At 38.6% G+C, this 14,582-nt stretch overlaps 1 protein-coding gene across 1 annotated transcript in view; it reads left to right on the forward strand.

Moving 5' to 3' along the window:
- Positions 1-3,891: 3,891 nt before the first annotated feature.
- The window catches only part of LOC121953238 (ovarian cancer G-protein coupled receptor 1), a 34,329-nt gene continuing 23,638 nt past the window's right edge, over positions 3,892-14,582 (forward strand). The window contains exons 1-2 of the mRNA XM_042500213.1: positions 3,892-3,962; positions 8,237-8,349. The gene's annotated coding sequence lies outside the window, so the exon portion shown is untranslated. The remainder of the gene's footprint in view (positions 3,963-8,236; positions 8,350-14,582) is intronic.

Below are 14,582 nucleotides of genomic sequence, written 5' to 3' on the forward strand. Positions count from 1 at the left end.
ATGCTCATATTTTACACACGTATACGCTCTATTCTGTTGGACAACAATCATTTTTTCTTTTCATAATCAAAATCATAACACAATTCCTTATTTCCAAATATATTTGTAGTGCGACAAAAAAGAATATAACAGCTTGTTTTAAAAAAATTTCAATTTTACATAAAAGATAGGTTAAAAAAAACAAACAGCAGAGACCTAATTTGATTTTGATATTTAATGTGTCCAGTTGGTGTTACCAGGAAGTTGCTGATTTCTTCATGTCTTGCACTCAGGGTTCCCGTGTACCCTTAAAAAGTCTTAAAAGGCATTGAAGTCATTAACCTAAAAATAAGGCCTCAATTGGTATGAAATTGACTTAAATGAATCATTCAAAAGTCTTAAAAATGCTCAGACGAGGGAAGTTGGATTTTCTTTTTTTTTCTGACATTGTGTCGTAAAATCTCCAAATAATTGGTAACATCTTGTTTTTTGTTAAATAATTGAATACATAATAACATAATAATTTAATAATTTAATACATTCATTTTCCTTGTCATGATGGGAATTCGAACAGTGGAATCTCACATGCAGATTGAGGAACACAAAATGACCAAGAAAACTGGCCAGAAATACCAGATATTTCCCACTTCTGTTGGTAATCCCAACAGATACTTTAATCATAGTATAATATGTTCATTGTCTTCCATGTGTTCCACTCTAAAAAGTTGTTTTTTTTCAACATTTGACATAGATCATTCAGGTAAATTTGTTTTTATCAAAATAAGTCACAGTTTTTTGTGTTAAAGTCAACATTTATGATATTGCAAACCTTCAAACGAACCACTGAACCTCATACTGTGTTTTTACTTGATTCTTGCACTTACCTGTTGAAAAGATGTAGACTTATCCAACTCACTCTAACATTTATATTCCTAAATAAAACGTATCTCTGCACGGGACAACAAACTTAACTGCAATACTTGAATCAGAAAATGATGATTTTTGCAAAAATCATTTTAAAATTTGGTTAAAAATAGGGGTCCAGATCATAAGCACTTTCCTAAATTGACTATTGGTAAAAATTAATGATCAATTAATCGTTATTCGTTAATCGTTATTTGAAAGAACAAACAAACATAAAAATGTTGTTTATTTCAAATAATACCAAATGTGTTTTACCTCAATCAAAGTTCACCGCATATTGCTTTGACAGCATTGCATAGTCAATCCTTTGATTAAATTTCACTTTTGATTAAATTCTTAATGACCGATTAATCGATCATCAGTTAATTTAATTAGTTAAAAATAATCTTGAAGAGTTTTTACAGCATTTAATTTAAGTTTTTGATACTGCAGACGCCCTGTATCAAGTGTATCACCTGGTCACACAATTCAGACGCATTAAATGTCAAATAATTCTGGCTTGAGCATAAAATCAGTGTACGAGAAATTAGCTGTTTTTTGTTGTTTTTTATTTCAATTGTGGATTCCCTGTTTAATATAAAAAAATGCAGTCTGACCAGGTCTGACAAAGAAACATTTTCAAAATGAGCATTCTCTAAAGAGAGAGAATACAAGGCAATGTTTAATCTTTCACACTCTCACAGTTAACCGTTTAAAACCTGGATCCACATCAGTTTTCTTGCACAGTGTTCAGACGCCTTTCGCAACATTTAAACCTTTGAAACAGTTTTTCTTTTAATTGAGGGGAAAAAAGTTATCAGCAACTTGGTGTAAATTGTCCAGCAAATTGCAAAGAATTACTAAAAGGTGACAAGGAAATGACCTAAAATGAAAAAAAGAGTTTCATTCAAAAAATGACTTGGACAAAATCAAGAAAAGTATATATATAACAATTATAATAATTATTATAAAAAATAGATTATTACATGTATTATTGTTAGGTCATTTTTGTATTTGTTCTCTCACTTTTATTCTTTTTTTTTTCCTAATTCCAGGTAATTTTCTTTTTTTTTTGTGCAAATTTTTGGATAATTTCTTGTTAAACTGCTCATCGCCTTCTTTCCATGTTTTTCAAAGAAATCAAGCCATCAGGTTTCAAAGGGTTAACTGAAATGTGCCTGAATCCCACGAACAGGTGCACATAATACAAAACTGAGTTAAGACTGAATCTTATCTTGAATCTCATATTCCCGTCTGAAACTCAAAACCACAGGTTGAGATTTTACCAGAGACACATGAATGATTTCTGTATCGCTGTCGTCATCACTGACAGGTGACTGTTGGAGGAGTTAACACTTGGTGTTTACTTAGAATCGCACTGAACAGAGAGAAGAGGAAGAGGAAGAAGAAATGAATAAAGTACACATGGGAGACAGATGATGACGTTAATGGGAGAAAAAAACAATTTCATGCTAATTATGCTGATGAACTGACCTTTTGTCTGTACTGCTGTTTGTAAATGCAAAACAAGTGACAGTGGAGACATTCCTAAACGCACTAGAATGATGATGAGGAGGAAGAAGATGTAACACTGGAGTTATGAAATGAGGATCCATCACTAATTTCTGCTTATTTTTAAACAAAAAGCACGTGTCAATATGCAACCAGCTAAATTATTTTACCTGTAACATTTTTACATGACAGTAGAGTATATAAACTTGGCAAAAATGAGATACTTTTAAAAAAATATCTTCTGGAGCTTCACCTTGAAAATGTTTGATACCAAAAAAAAAAAAAAACTAATTAAGGTCAGTTCGTGTAAACTGGTTAAAAAAAGGTTCCAAGATTTGTAGATTTAAGAAAAATATATTTTAAATATTCTAGTAGTGAGATGATGTTAGCAGCTGACGTAACATGTGATACACTGTAGGCTGATGCTGTCTGTGCTGCAACCTGTCGGCCTGTTTCTGGGTCGGTGTGTGTTGCCTTCTTTATGTCTGCACTTAAGGCATCTCTGCATTATTAGTTCCCTCAGGCCGTGTGTGTGTGTGTGTGTGTGTGTGTGTGCGTGTGCGTGTGCGTGTGTGTGTGTGTGCGTCAGTCAGTTTCAGTTGGCTGACGTCAGTAGAAAAACATATTGAACCCCCACAAACAATATTTTTTTTTGTGGAAACAACACACGCACTTGTGTGTGTATGTTATTGGCTTTTTGAAAAGTGTGTGTCCTTCCTGTCTGTCTGCATGTCTTCTTGTCTCTGCCTGATCTGCTGTCTCCCTGTGTGTCAGTCTGTTCCCCTGTGTTACTGTCCCATTACACACCAGTCTTTGGGGCGATTCTTCCTATTGGTCAGATTTCCTCCCCGATGTTAAGAGCAACAGTGCTGAAATCCTCAGCCTGACTCGGCCGCTTTCTGCTCAGTGGACCAACAGGCTGATTTTCGTAACACTTGGTGTCCTCTGTGTGTGGGTCTCAGCACTAGATGATTAAAAAGGATACCACATAGCTGTGGGACGCTGCAGCGTCACATGAGGGAAGTGAAAGCAGAAGGTGGAGTGGAGCTGACGTCACAGACATTTCCTGCTGTAACTGGAATAACTTTAGTTCACTTTATGACCGTCGCTGACTGCTATGTGTGATGTGACTACTGTTAAAGGCTATTAGTGTGATTCAGTATAGACTGAGGCTGATATTATTATTACATCCAAAAGCTTTTTGGTAATAAAGATTTATAAACTCTAATTTTGTTGTGTAAGTTGGTGTATTAACTGAGTGTCTTGTGTCTTTTAGGACTCTTCATAGGTGCCAACTGACAACTTTATAATAAGAGCTTAATTTGTTTTATTTTGAATGTACTTTGTAGATGCAGCAGCCATTAGCTCCTCAAATTCTTGCTACTTTTTGCTATATTTTTCCTTTTTTCTCAACTCCATGGCCCCTTCTGCTGAAGCACAATGTTTTTTTTCCGATTGAGAAGCTCTTGTCAACATCGGGAAAAGTTGTGTGGGGTTTCGACTGAATGCAGCAGACCGCGAGAGGATCTCCACCAATGGTATATGCTGAGCAGCCAGTCAGACCAGAGGTAAGAAACAAAACTAAAAGCACTGGATGAAGAGAGAGAGGAGAGCTGGCATCAGGGCGAGGCTGACCCGACTTGAACCGATAGCTTTTCTGGCTAATGCCTCGTAAATGTGTTTTCTTAAGAATGCTGGGGGGGAATTTCGCCAAATTTGACGCAAACGTCCATTTTGACAACGATAAACTGATTAGATTTTGGTGGTCAATGGTCAAGGTCATTGTAACCTTATATCACACTATGAGTTTTTTTTTGTTTTTTTGTTTTTTTTTTTAAATTTGGCACAAATGTCCACTTGGACCCAAGGATGAACTTATCAGATTTTAGTGGTCAAAGGTCACTGTGACCTCAAGAAGGCCTTGAAGGAATGTCCTCTAATTTGGCCTAAATGTCCGCCTTGATTCAAGTCTGTGCTCATATGTGACAATCATCTTGGATGTCCATCTTGAATCTGTGCTGATTGTTAAGATCTTCTGTGCTGCTGGGTTAAATATTTGTGAAGCATTCATGTTTTAGATTATGTAGGTTTTTCTGCAGGTGAATATACATGAATGTAAATTATATCTGCAACTTGACGGGTTTGTGAAGGCATACGACCTCAAGGTTGTCATCAAAATGAGACAAGATCTTCAGCGTAAAAGTCCACATGTAATCTGACAAATCGTTAAACCGACCATTTAGCTTAATACTTTATACTTGCACTTACCCGTTGGCAAAATGAAGACTAACAAGACTCATTCTAAAAACCATATCCCTTAATAAAACCTACCACTTTACCACATACACAGGACTGCATATAATAATGCTTACCTTTAATGCTGACCTGCAATGCTTGATAAGACAAAGATAATTTGTCCAAGAAAAACTCAAAAGTTTGGTTTAAAATGATTTTGAAATGGTCTTGAAAAGCACTAAGTTGAAGTAGCAGATATCAACACCCTGAGTGAGACACTCAGAAACTAATTTAATGTCATGATTTAAACCTGTACTTTTACCACTGTGAAAGGGCACTTTGTTTGCTGATATCAGGATATTGACGGTTTATTTTTTTTTTTTTTAGATCTGTGTATGTATCTGTTGATATGAAAAACATGAACAGCATTAATCAACAGTGGTAAATATACGATTGGCTTAATTTTGGGGAAAATTTTATTGTAATTTTTGTTGTTTTTATCAATAGTTATTTACCATGTTTGCTGTTCTGTCATTTTCTATGAAGGTTTGTTGTTAGGGACTTTTGCAGAACTGATGGATGTAGTGAAATGGGTCGCTCACATCCATCATCTGGCCCTCACCTCTTCATTGTTTCTGTGCATACTGTTACATCCTGTTTACATCTAGGAAATTCTGGTTTTGTAGAAGAGGTCCTTATTCCCAGAGCTGATGTAACATCTGTTTTAATGCACACATTACAAGAACTGACAGGGTTGTTTTACATAAGAATTGTATCCAATATGATTTCATGTCACAAATAAATTGATTGACTGATCTAATATTTTCCAGAAGACCTGAAGGCACCACGGACATCACAAACTCCCTGGCTGCTACAGATGGTGATCAGGTGATGTTGTGGCCAAAAGGCCAAAGTGGCCAAAAATGAAATTAATGCAGTTGGCAGTTGTTTCAAGTGGTAGATACAAGAAATTTTTAAAAAAGACAAAAATATACGTATAGGCAATAAATGAACATTTAAAGGGTAACTTATTTTCCATTCTGGACCCTTTCCCCATGGTTTTGTTTTAAGTACAAGCAACATTTATGGAAAACTGGTTGAGAATTCAGCGAGAAAACTTAAGCTTGCAGTGCGAAACACGCTGTAATGGAATCACTATGGGGCAAATGAGCACCATCAATGTTACGTCTACTAAAAGTGCTTGTTTTGTCACTGACAGGCTCAGATTGCTATTATGCATGTCTGAAAATGTTATAGAAAGGATCCTATTGAGATGGACCTTTTTATTTGAGAGTAAGATCCTTTTTATTTAACTAGAATTAGCCCTGAAATTGCCATCGCCAAACCCACCAGACTCCATTTAAAGAAACGGTAATTTAAATGTGTATAGAACCAGCATATTTTCACATCTAACTGGGTAAACTAAGGGTTTATCTCAACTAAACAAAGTTGGTGATTGTTAGAACAATGACAGATCAAAACAAGATAGTTTTTTTGTGGGTTTTTTCTTTGCTTCTGTTAACTTTGAATTAAATGTGTTTTAGGATTATGAAAATCACTGTGTATTTTAAATGGATCCTGGTGGGTTTGATGACAAACATCTGTCTCTGAAGGGATCCTGTTCATAATGTTGTCAAACACAGAAAAAGTTTGAGCCCATCAGTGGCAAAAACTTCCGTTGATGGTGCCTCCATTGGTTACATTGCACCCTGTTTCACCACCGCTGGCTGCAGTGCTCTCCAAAGTTACCCTTTAATGATCCAGATAATTGAAACAAAAACTACTTTTGGTTTTTGGTTAAAACTTTCAAGGGGTGTGAATTTGCTTTGGGGTTGGGCTTCAGCCCATTTGGTTTATTTATTTGTTTATTTTTGGCACAACCTATTAGGCTGCATTACATTACATGGTTCAAGTGACCCTATTCTGATTTTTTTCTCCCATGTGGACCAGTTCCCATATGCCTCATGGCCGTGTCAGCAGAAAAAAAAGCACATGGAATCATATGTGGATAAAAATATGATATGAATCGGATATCTGCCAATGTGACTGCAGTGTAAGCAGACAGATCAGAGCTGTTTGAGCAGTGGAAATAGTGAAGTATATACGTAGTGTGTTTGCCAATTTGTATTAGTTTTTGAATGCACAACTGTTAATTTCATTCACTATATAGTGCACTATAAAATACTCACAATGCACAGCAAATTTGAGTGTACATATGATTTAACTCCTGTATACCAGAATGCAATTTGGTCATGTATTTCCGGGGGAAAAAATCCTGATTAGTGTCCGAAATGTCTTTCAGCTATTCCCTATATATTCACCAATTAACTAACCGAGTATTACACACTACATAGTGAATAATGGGGTGAGTAAATGGTTTCGAACACAGCTTGGATATATCGATTTCACTATAATACATCCATGGGATATACTGATATACTCTGTCATTGCCAGTTGCACGTCATAGAAAAATGCGCAGATCGATGACGTAGCCTGTGCATGCACGTGCAGAAATTAAAATCAAAACAGCGAAAGCTCAGGGTTGCATATACTGTTAAATTGGGAAAGTGATGGCCAATGGCGGCCAGTGGAATAATGCCAAGGTTACCTGCCCTTTGAGCTTATGGGGGGAAGAGTCAGTCCGGGCAAAACTAAACAGTATGCACAGAAACAAACCAGTTTACGGGCAAATCTCCACCACAAGGGCAGATGGGGGATTACAAACGGAGATGGCTGGTTGCAGTATCAATAGGGGACACAATATGTCCTGTATTTCTGTAGACGACACACCCTACTCTAATTCATAAATTATGTTTTAACATGCCTGGAAAGACATGAGAATGATAAAAACCAGACAGTTATTCACCACAGTTACCGAACACTGAGAGAGTTTAGAGATTTGTCGAAAGCCGAGACGCATTAAAGCTGTTGTAGCAGCACAAGGAGGCCCAACACCTCTACAAGACATTCTGTGTTGTTTTTTCCATTAATTTACCATCCGTCTGTTTATACTCCACATTCTGCGCATGCATGTAGGCTACCAGCACAAATATTCATCATATATGCCCATATGGAATGTGCACGGCATCTCCATGGAATTTTTTTAATGCTGTGTATGACATCTTAAGCAAAACAAAACCAAAACAACAACTACAAAAAACAGGTTATATATAAAAATAGCCAGTAACCGGGTTTGTCTGTACTGTTACATTGGGAATATATATATATATATATATATATATATATATATATATATAACCCTTAACATTTAACATTTCGTGATTCAGTTAATCATCATGAGCATCATGAGCAAATCATCATCATAATTAAACTGTAACTGATTAAATATATATACACACACACATACATACATATATAAGACAATGTGTGTGTGTGTGTGTGTGTGTGTGTGTGTGTTTTGTGGACGTACACCGCAAATTTAGTTTGGGTTTGTTTCACTAGACCAAAGACTATAAGCTATGCTGCATTTATTTTAAAACGTCATATTGTGGCTTTCATGTTGACACATATTTGGCAATAAGTGTGTGTGTGTGTGTGTGTGTGTGTGTGTGTGTGTGTGTGTGTGTGCGCGCGCGCATGCATGCAGGGAGTGTGTGCTTCAGGAAGAGAGACCACGCGCATGAGGCTGTAAACGAGACAGAGCGGGAGAGAGAGAGCTGGCGGTCAGTTTGATACAGACTTTCAGACCGGAGAGATTCGGTAAGCTTCTGTTTACATAAAAATATGTTTTTTAAAAATGTGTGATAAGTGTGTGTTGTTGCGCCTGTGTGGAGAGTTTTTTCTGAGCTGTATCAGCCACAGACACTCAACTGAATGTTGACATTTATAGCTAAAGAGAGATATCTGCGGATTCCTGTTGAATATGGATTATTACGGAGCGATCATTTGTTTGCTGTGAGGCGTGAAATATTGTTAGATTGCCAGTACAGTCTCTTCAGTACTGAGTTATTAATTATTTATGTAAACTATCGAGTGGTGTGAGTTGGTGTGCTGCTGGTGAGAGACTGTCCGTAACAGAAGCAGTTTCCATCACTGAGCTGACTTACAGTGTGAGGCTGTGGGAGGAAAACGCTGCAGCAGCTGCAGATTCACTGGATTCAGATGGTACATCTTGTTTTCACTGGCTGATAGACTGTAGAGCTGCATGTAACATTCACAGAGTTAAGCTGCCATATGTGGAGTCAGTGACTGGGACAGAGGTGTGAAAGCATGTGGTCCATGTGTTTACCTGTCACCTGTTGGTTCTTGAACACAGTCCAATGCTTCACTAACAGGCTGACTGACTGATGTGTTGTCAGATCCTCAGAGGACAGTAACTGAGTGACTGATTAAATGAATGAATGACTGGACCATATCTAAAGGGTCACTTCAGCCGAAACACAAAACAAGCTGATATCAACGCTGTGTGTTCAGCTTTGCAGTTTGGAGTGATGGTAAAAACACGAGCAGTGATCATATCAACTCATCAAACAGTGGAGATGAAGTTTCGCTCGCAGTGCTTCAATCACTGAATAAAATAAAATGAGACCAAAGCACTGTGGGAAATGAGATTTGGTTCAAATATGTATCTCATTGACGCAAACCTACAGACCTTCATTTCTTTCTTAACCCTTTAACACCTGGCTAGACATCAGTTTTCTTGTGCTGCCTTCAGATGCCTTTTTACAAGCATACAAAAATAAATCTAAGATAAATATCTTTTCAGAACTCACTTGAAACTTCCCGTTTTTTTGGTTGTTGTTTTTTTTCTTCTTTTTTCAGGCTGTTTTATTGCAACTTTTCTTTATACAAATTCCAGATATCTTTGCCCAATTTGTGGCCCATTTCTTGTTAAGTTTTTTCATCACCCTCTTCCCATGTTTTTTAAAGTAATCAATCTGATTTGCTCAGGTATCCAAGTGTTAAGCTAAAGCTGCAGTAATCAATATTTTCTATATTAACCATGGATCATAGAACTATGTGTAATATCTATCTATCTATCTATCTATCTATATGTGCATTATGTTCAACACCTTCTCATCCTAACTTGTCACATGTTGCCACTTTGCAGTGGACTTTCATGTCTACAATTGACAATTTTATATATCTTTCTGCACCTGCTGTTTACATTTCGGGATGCCACTTCTGTGATGGCAACCAACGCCAAGATGTCAAAAAAACGCACATCCTGACACGGGTGGTTAGGTTTAGGCAAAAGAGCCACATGGTAAGGCACAGCAATAAATCCCATCATACTGAGCCGGGACTTCTGCACTGGGGCTCCCGCATCAAAGTCCATTATTTGTGGGACCCATTCATCACCACTCCCGGCTACCCTGTTGTCGCCCTCACACTGCTTATATTATGTCGTTACCGGCAGAGTTTTAACGTGATGCCGTTCTGCCAGGTATTATGTAATAGGTTCCATCCAGCGGCGTTCCATGTGCACAAGAAAAGTACCTTTTAGCATCACGTACTTATGCCAAAAGCACTAACATCAGCACTATTTTATGAGTTTGAAATGAGAACGGACCAGTATATTCTTTTCACAATTCTGAATATGATTGGACTTTTTTCCCCCCTAGAGCTTTCAAAAGCATTCCATGTTCCCGGAGATGCTCTTTAAAGCTCCAGGAAACACTTGTAAGCGGACCTTGAGTTCAGATGTGTCCTTGTCAAGATGTAAGTTTACACTGAGTGAATATTCAAACCCAGAAGATGTTTTTATGGCAACACTGATCAATCAAATGGCAATATTATGCAACACAGGGACGCCCCCAGAAATTTATCATGGGGGTGGTCAGTTGGGGGTCATTGAAAGTCATGGGCTGACACACCAAAATTAAAAGCCATAACTGAATTGCAGGAGTTCGCTGATGCTGTTAAAGTACGTTTGTAGGCTATAACTCAAAAACTATGTCAGTATGGAGAGTTAAGGCACCCCATACTGATCTACTTTAGATTTTCATCATCAAGGGTCCTGCTAGAGACCCAAGAACCCCCTTCAGGACTTTTGGAGACCTCTGCCAGGACCACTGGATTCCATTGTGGGCCCCTAGCATGGTCACAAAGGACTCCACTTGAGGCCTCTGGCAGTCCTTGGTCTCTACATTTAGCCCTACCGCCTGAGTTGAATTCTGTATGTAAAGCCACTGGCATTACGACTCGGGTTCGGCTTTTTCTGTCTTTCTAATGTCTGCAGAGAGCTGAGGTGGTATTTTCGTGGATGAATGAGGTTAGTGTACACAAAGGGCCACTGCACTCTCTCCATCCGGTGCCTAATGTCTGGGCCTGGACCCAAGGGCAGGCTGGAAGGAGATTTAAAAGGGTGCCTGAATTACCAATGAAGAGTGTAAGACAGAAGTCAATACATTGTGATCAACAGTTATATGTTTGTGTGGCGGTGAGCTGCTGCAGCTCGGCTCTTAGTGCTTATTGGAAAAGCCTCGATATGAGGAGAAAATCCATTACACTAACAGTTTGTTTCTTTGTGTTGCTCGTTTCAACCTAAGTGCCTTTATTTCCTGTTTTCTGTGATCTGGTCAGAGTTGATTTCGTTAATTAGTATGTGAAGTCTTGTGTTCTTTCTCTCTCTGCTGTGCCTCATGCTGTTATTGTAAAGCACCAGTGTTTTGCCGCGCACGTAAGTGCTTTGGCAATGCCGCCGCTCCTCCATTCATGTCAGAACGGCTTACTCGAACTGAGTCAGTCAGTGACAGATATCCTGACAAGATGGATGAGAAGTCTAAATACAGGCTAAATTAGCAGAGCTGCTGGGCCGAGCCTCTATTTTTGTGGGCAAGGAGTCAAGGTTTAGTTATGGGAAAATTAGAGTGAATCCCGTATTAATCAGGAAGAAGAAAGTCTTTATTGACAATAGGCCAACCTTTTCAAGTCCTTATGATGTATGATAGACTGCAGAATAACCTGTGAGACAGTGCAGCTTCCTGGAAAAGCTTATTAATAAATTTCATCTGACCACTTCAAACACACAAATCCACAGAACTTAAAATTCCAGTTAAGATCTCAATATTTCCACAGATCTAATATATCGTGTGAATCTTGGGGAAATGTGTATAAGACGTTGCATCAGTGGTGCACCTAAGGGGGGGGCCATGGTCACCCTGATACAATTGCCACCTTCCCCTCTGGCCCCACCTGTCAAAAATAATTAGAGGTCATCATTACTGTCATGATGAAGCTGTGCTCGCTGTTTAAGCTAGCACGAAGATATTGTTAATTCGTCAACCTAAGGCATCCATAATAACCCTACCCTGACCATAACCCATGTTGGCATAGCTTGTCAAGAAGGGGCTAAATAAAGTTCCAAAACTGGGCTAAAGTTTTGCGAGGGACCTAATGGTATGGCCATTTTTAAAGAGGTCCCTTGAGCTCTCACCTCAAGATGTGAATGAAAATGGATTCTGTAAGAACCCACGAGTCTCCCTGAAACAGAAGGCTTGTTCCTTACAATTAATGTACTCCTTAAAAAGCTGCATATATGCTGTTTTAGGCAAAAGAACCCATCTTTTTGAAGAACGATGAATTACCTAACATGTATAGATACATAACCCATTAAAACAGGATTGTTGTGCAAGTCAAAATGCTATTTGTACCAGTATTAGTGTATGCACAATGAACAATTAGTAATGGTAATTGAAAACTAGGAAATTGTTGTCAGGGATCCTTTGAGTGACTTGAAACTCCTTGAAGACCCCTGAGATCTCCACTATGATCACAGTGGCCCTCCAACACGCCCACAAGATAGCCCTAAATGTTGTAAGCCAAAAAACTACATTGATATAATTATCCTCATTAAATATTTAATTGATTTATTTTATATACGTTACAGAATTATTTTATATTTAAGCACTTTCTCTGATCATTTCCTTTTTATGTATTTTTAATTAATTAGTTAATTAATTAATCTATAAATATATTCTCCCCCCAGATTTTAGGTAGTTTTCTTGTACTTTTTACTTTTTTCTAATTTTTGGTCATTTTCCTTTAGTTTCTCATTGCTGTCTATTTTCCTGTCTGTCCACCAATTTGCTCAGATTCCAAAGGGCTTAGAAATGGTTTTATTTTTGGTTTATTTTTGAGATTATTTTTCTTCCTTCTCTTCTCACTCTCTGCCTCTTTCTTTCTCTTTCTACACTATAAGCTTATTTTTCAAAGTCTCTGGGTGGAGGGAGCAAGCAATTAGGTCTCTGGCTAATCTCTGGAGAATACCTTTAGTTAATATTCTGTGTGAACGTTTACTGTTAGCGGGAGTTTGGGGTCAAACAAGGAACCAGCAGTGGATCCAAAAGTATCCTGTTACTTGTCCGTCACTCAGGATATTAGACTATTATAACATGAAGCTGGCTTGTGTGAAGCTCATATATTATTTACAGTCCGTCTCATAGGCTTTCATTCTCATCAGAATACCACAGATAAGACTGTGTGGAATGTGAGGATACCAAGGCATGTGTACTCCCTATCAAATTTACTGTTGCTTTTCAGTCTGTGCATGATCATTTTATAAAGTTTTTTTCATATTGTTTATGGGGCTACTGGAAAGCATATGAATTATATATTTAGTTTTCTACTTTGTATGGCTGTCACATAATAAAGCCATACTGCACTGCATAGTACTGCTTTGGTCAAGTCAAGTCAGTTTTGTGTATAAAGCCTGTTATCTCAAAACATGGTTTGCCTCAGAGGGCTTTCCAGCATATGACATCCCTCTGCCCTTAGACCCTCACGTCACCTAAGGAAAAACTCCTGAAAAAGAACCACTGTAATTGGGAGGGCTCAGGAAGAGCGGCAGAGGATGATGAAGGATCCCTCCTTCAGGACGGACAGACGTGCAATAGATGTCTTAAATAACAATTGAATTACAGTTATGACAAAAAGGAAAGAGAGAGGGGAAGAGAGGGGGAGAGATGCACAGCAATAATGGAAACAGACACATGTCATATTACAATAACAATAGGTGTAAAACTAAATGCACTCTTATAATATTGTGGGTGTTTATAAGAGTCCCATGCGTATATTGATAGTGGAGGCATGGCTCATAATAATGGCAGTAGAAGGTTGGGTCAAGCACAATCACGGCATCAGCGCAACCAGGACCTACAGCATAGGTGTAGCTTCAGACAGGACCACAGCAATGGCAAAACCAAGACCACCACCAGGGTGAGCCGAGGATACGGTATCAGTGCAGTCACAGCACAAGCACAGTCAAAGGCAGGATCACAGCACCAGCACAGCTATCACCACGATCAAGTGCAGCCAAGACTGCAGCCAGGATCCCAGAAAACTAGGAAACAAGGGAGCAGTAATGCCCAGAGAGGCAACGGAGTTAGCGTAATGCAGTAAAGAGACATGAGCATTTTCAGATGGAGGGAGCAAGAGAAGGAAAAAGGAGCTCAGTGTATCATAGGAAGTCCCCCGGCAGATTAACCTATGTCAGCCTAACTAGGGCTGGCCCAGGAAACCTGAGCCAGCCCTAGTTATAAGCTTTATCAAAGAGGAAGGTCTTAAGTCTACCCTTGAAAGTGGAAACGGTGTCTGCCTCCCTTACAGAAACAGGAAGATGGTTCCATTAAAAAGGAGCGTGGTAGCTGAAGGCTCTAGCTCCCATGCTACTTTTGGAGACTTTGGGAACCACAAGTAACCCTGCGTTTTCAGAGTGTAGTGATCTTGAGGGTTGGTTAGGAACTATGAGCTGCGACAGATAGGATGGAGCCTGACCATTTAGAGCTTTGTATGTAAGGAGGAGGATTTTAAATTCAGTCCTGGATTTTACAGGAAGCCAGTGCAGAGAAGCTAAAACAGAAGAAATATGGTCTCTTTTTTTGGTTCCCATTAGAACACGAGCAACAGCGTTCTGCACCAGTTAGAGAGACCTAAGAGATTTGTTGGGGCAAGTGAATAATAGGGAGTTACAGTAATCCAGCCTGGAAGTG

Source organism: Plectropomus leopardus, chromosome 14 (genome assembly GCF_008729295.1).
Source record: "Plectropomus leopardus isolate mb chromosome 14, YSFRI_Pleo_2.0, whole genome shotgun sequence".
NCBI classification, from domain to species: Eukaryota; Metazoa; Chordata; class Actinopteri; order Perciformes; family Serranidae; genus Plectropomus; species Plectropomus leopardus.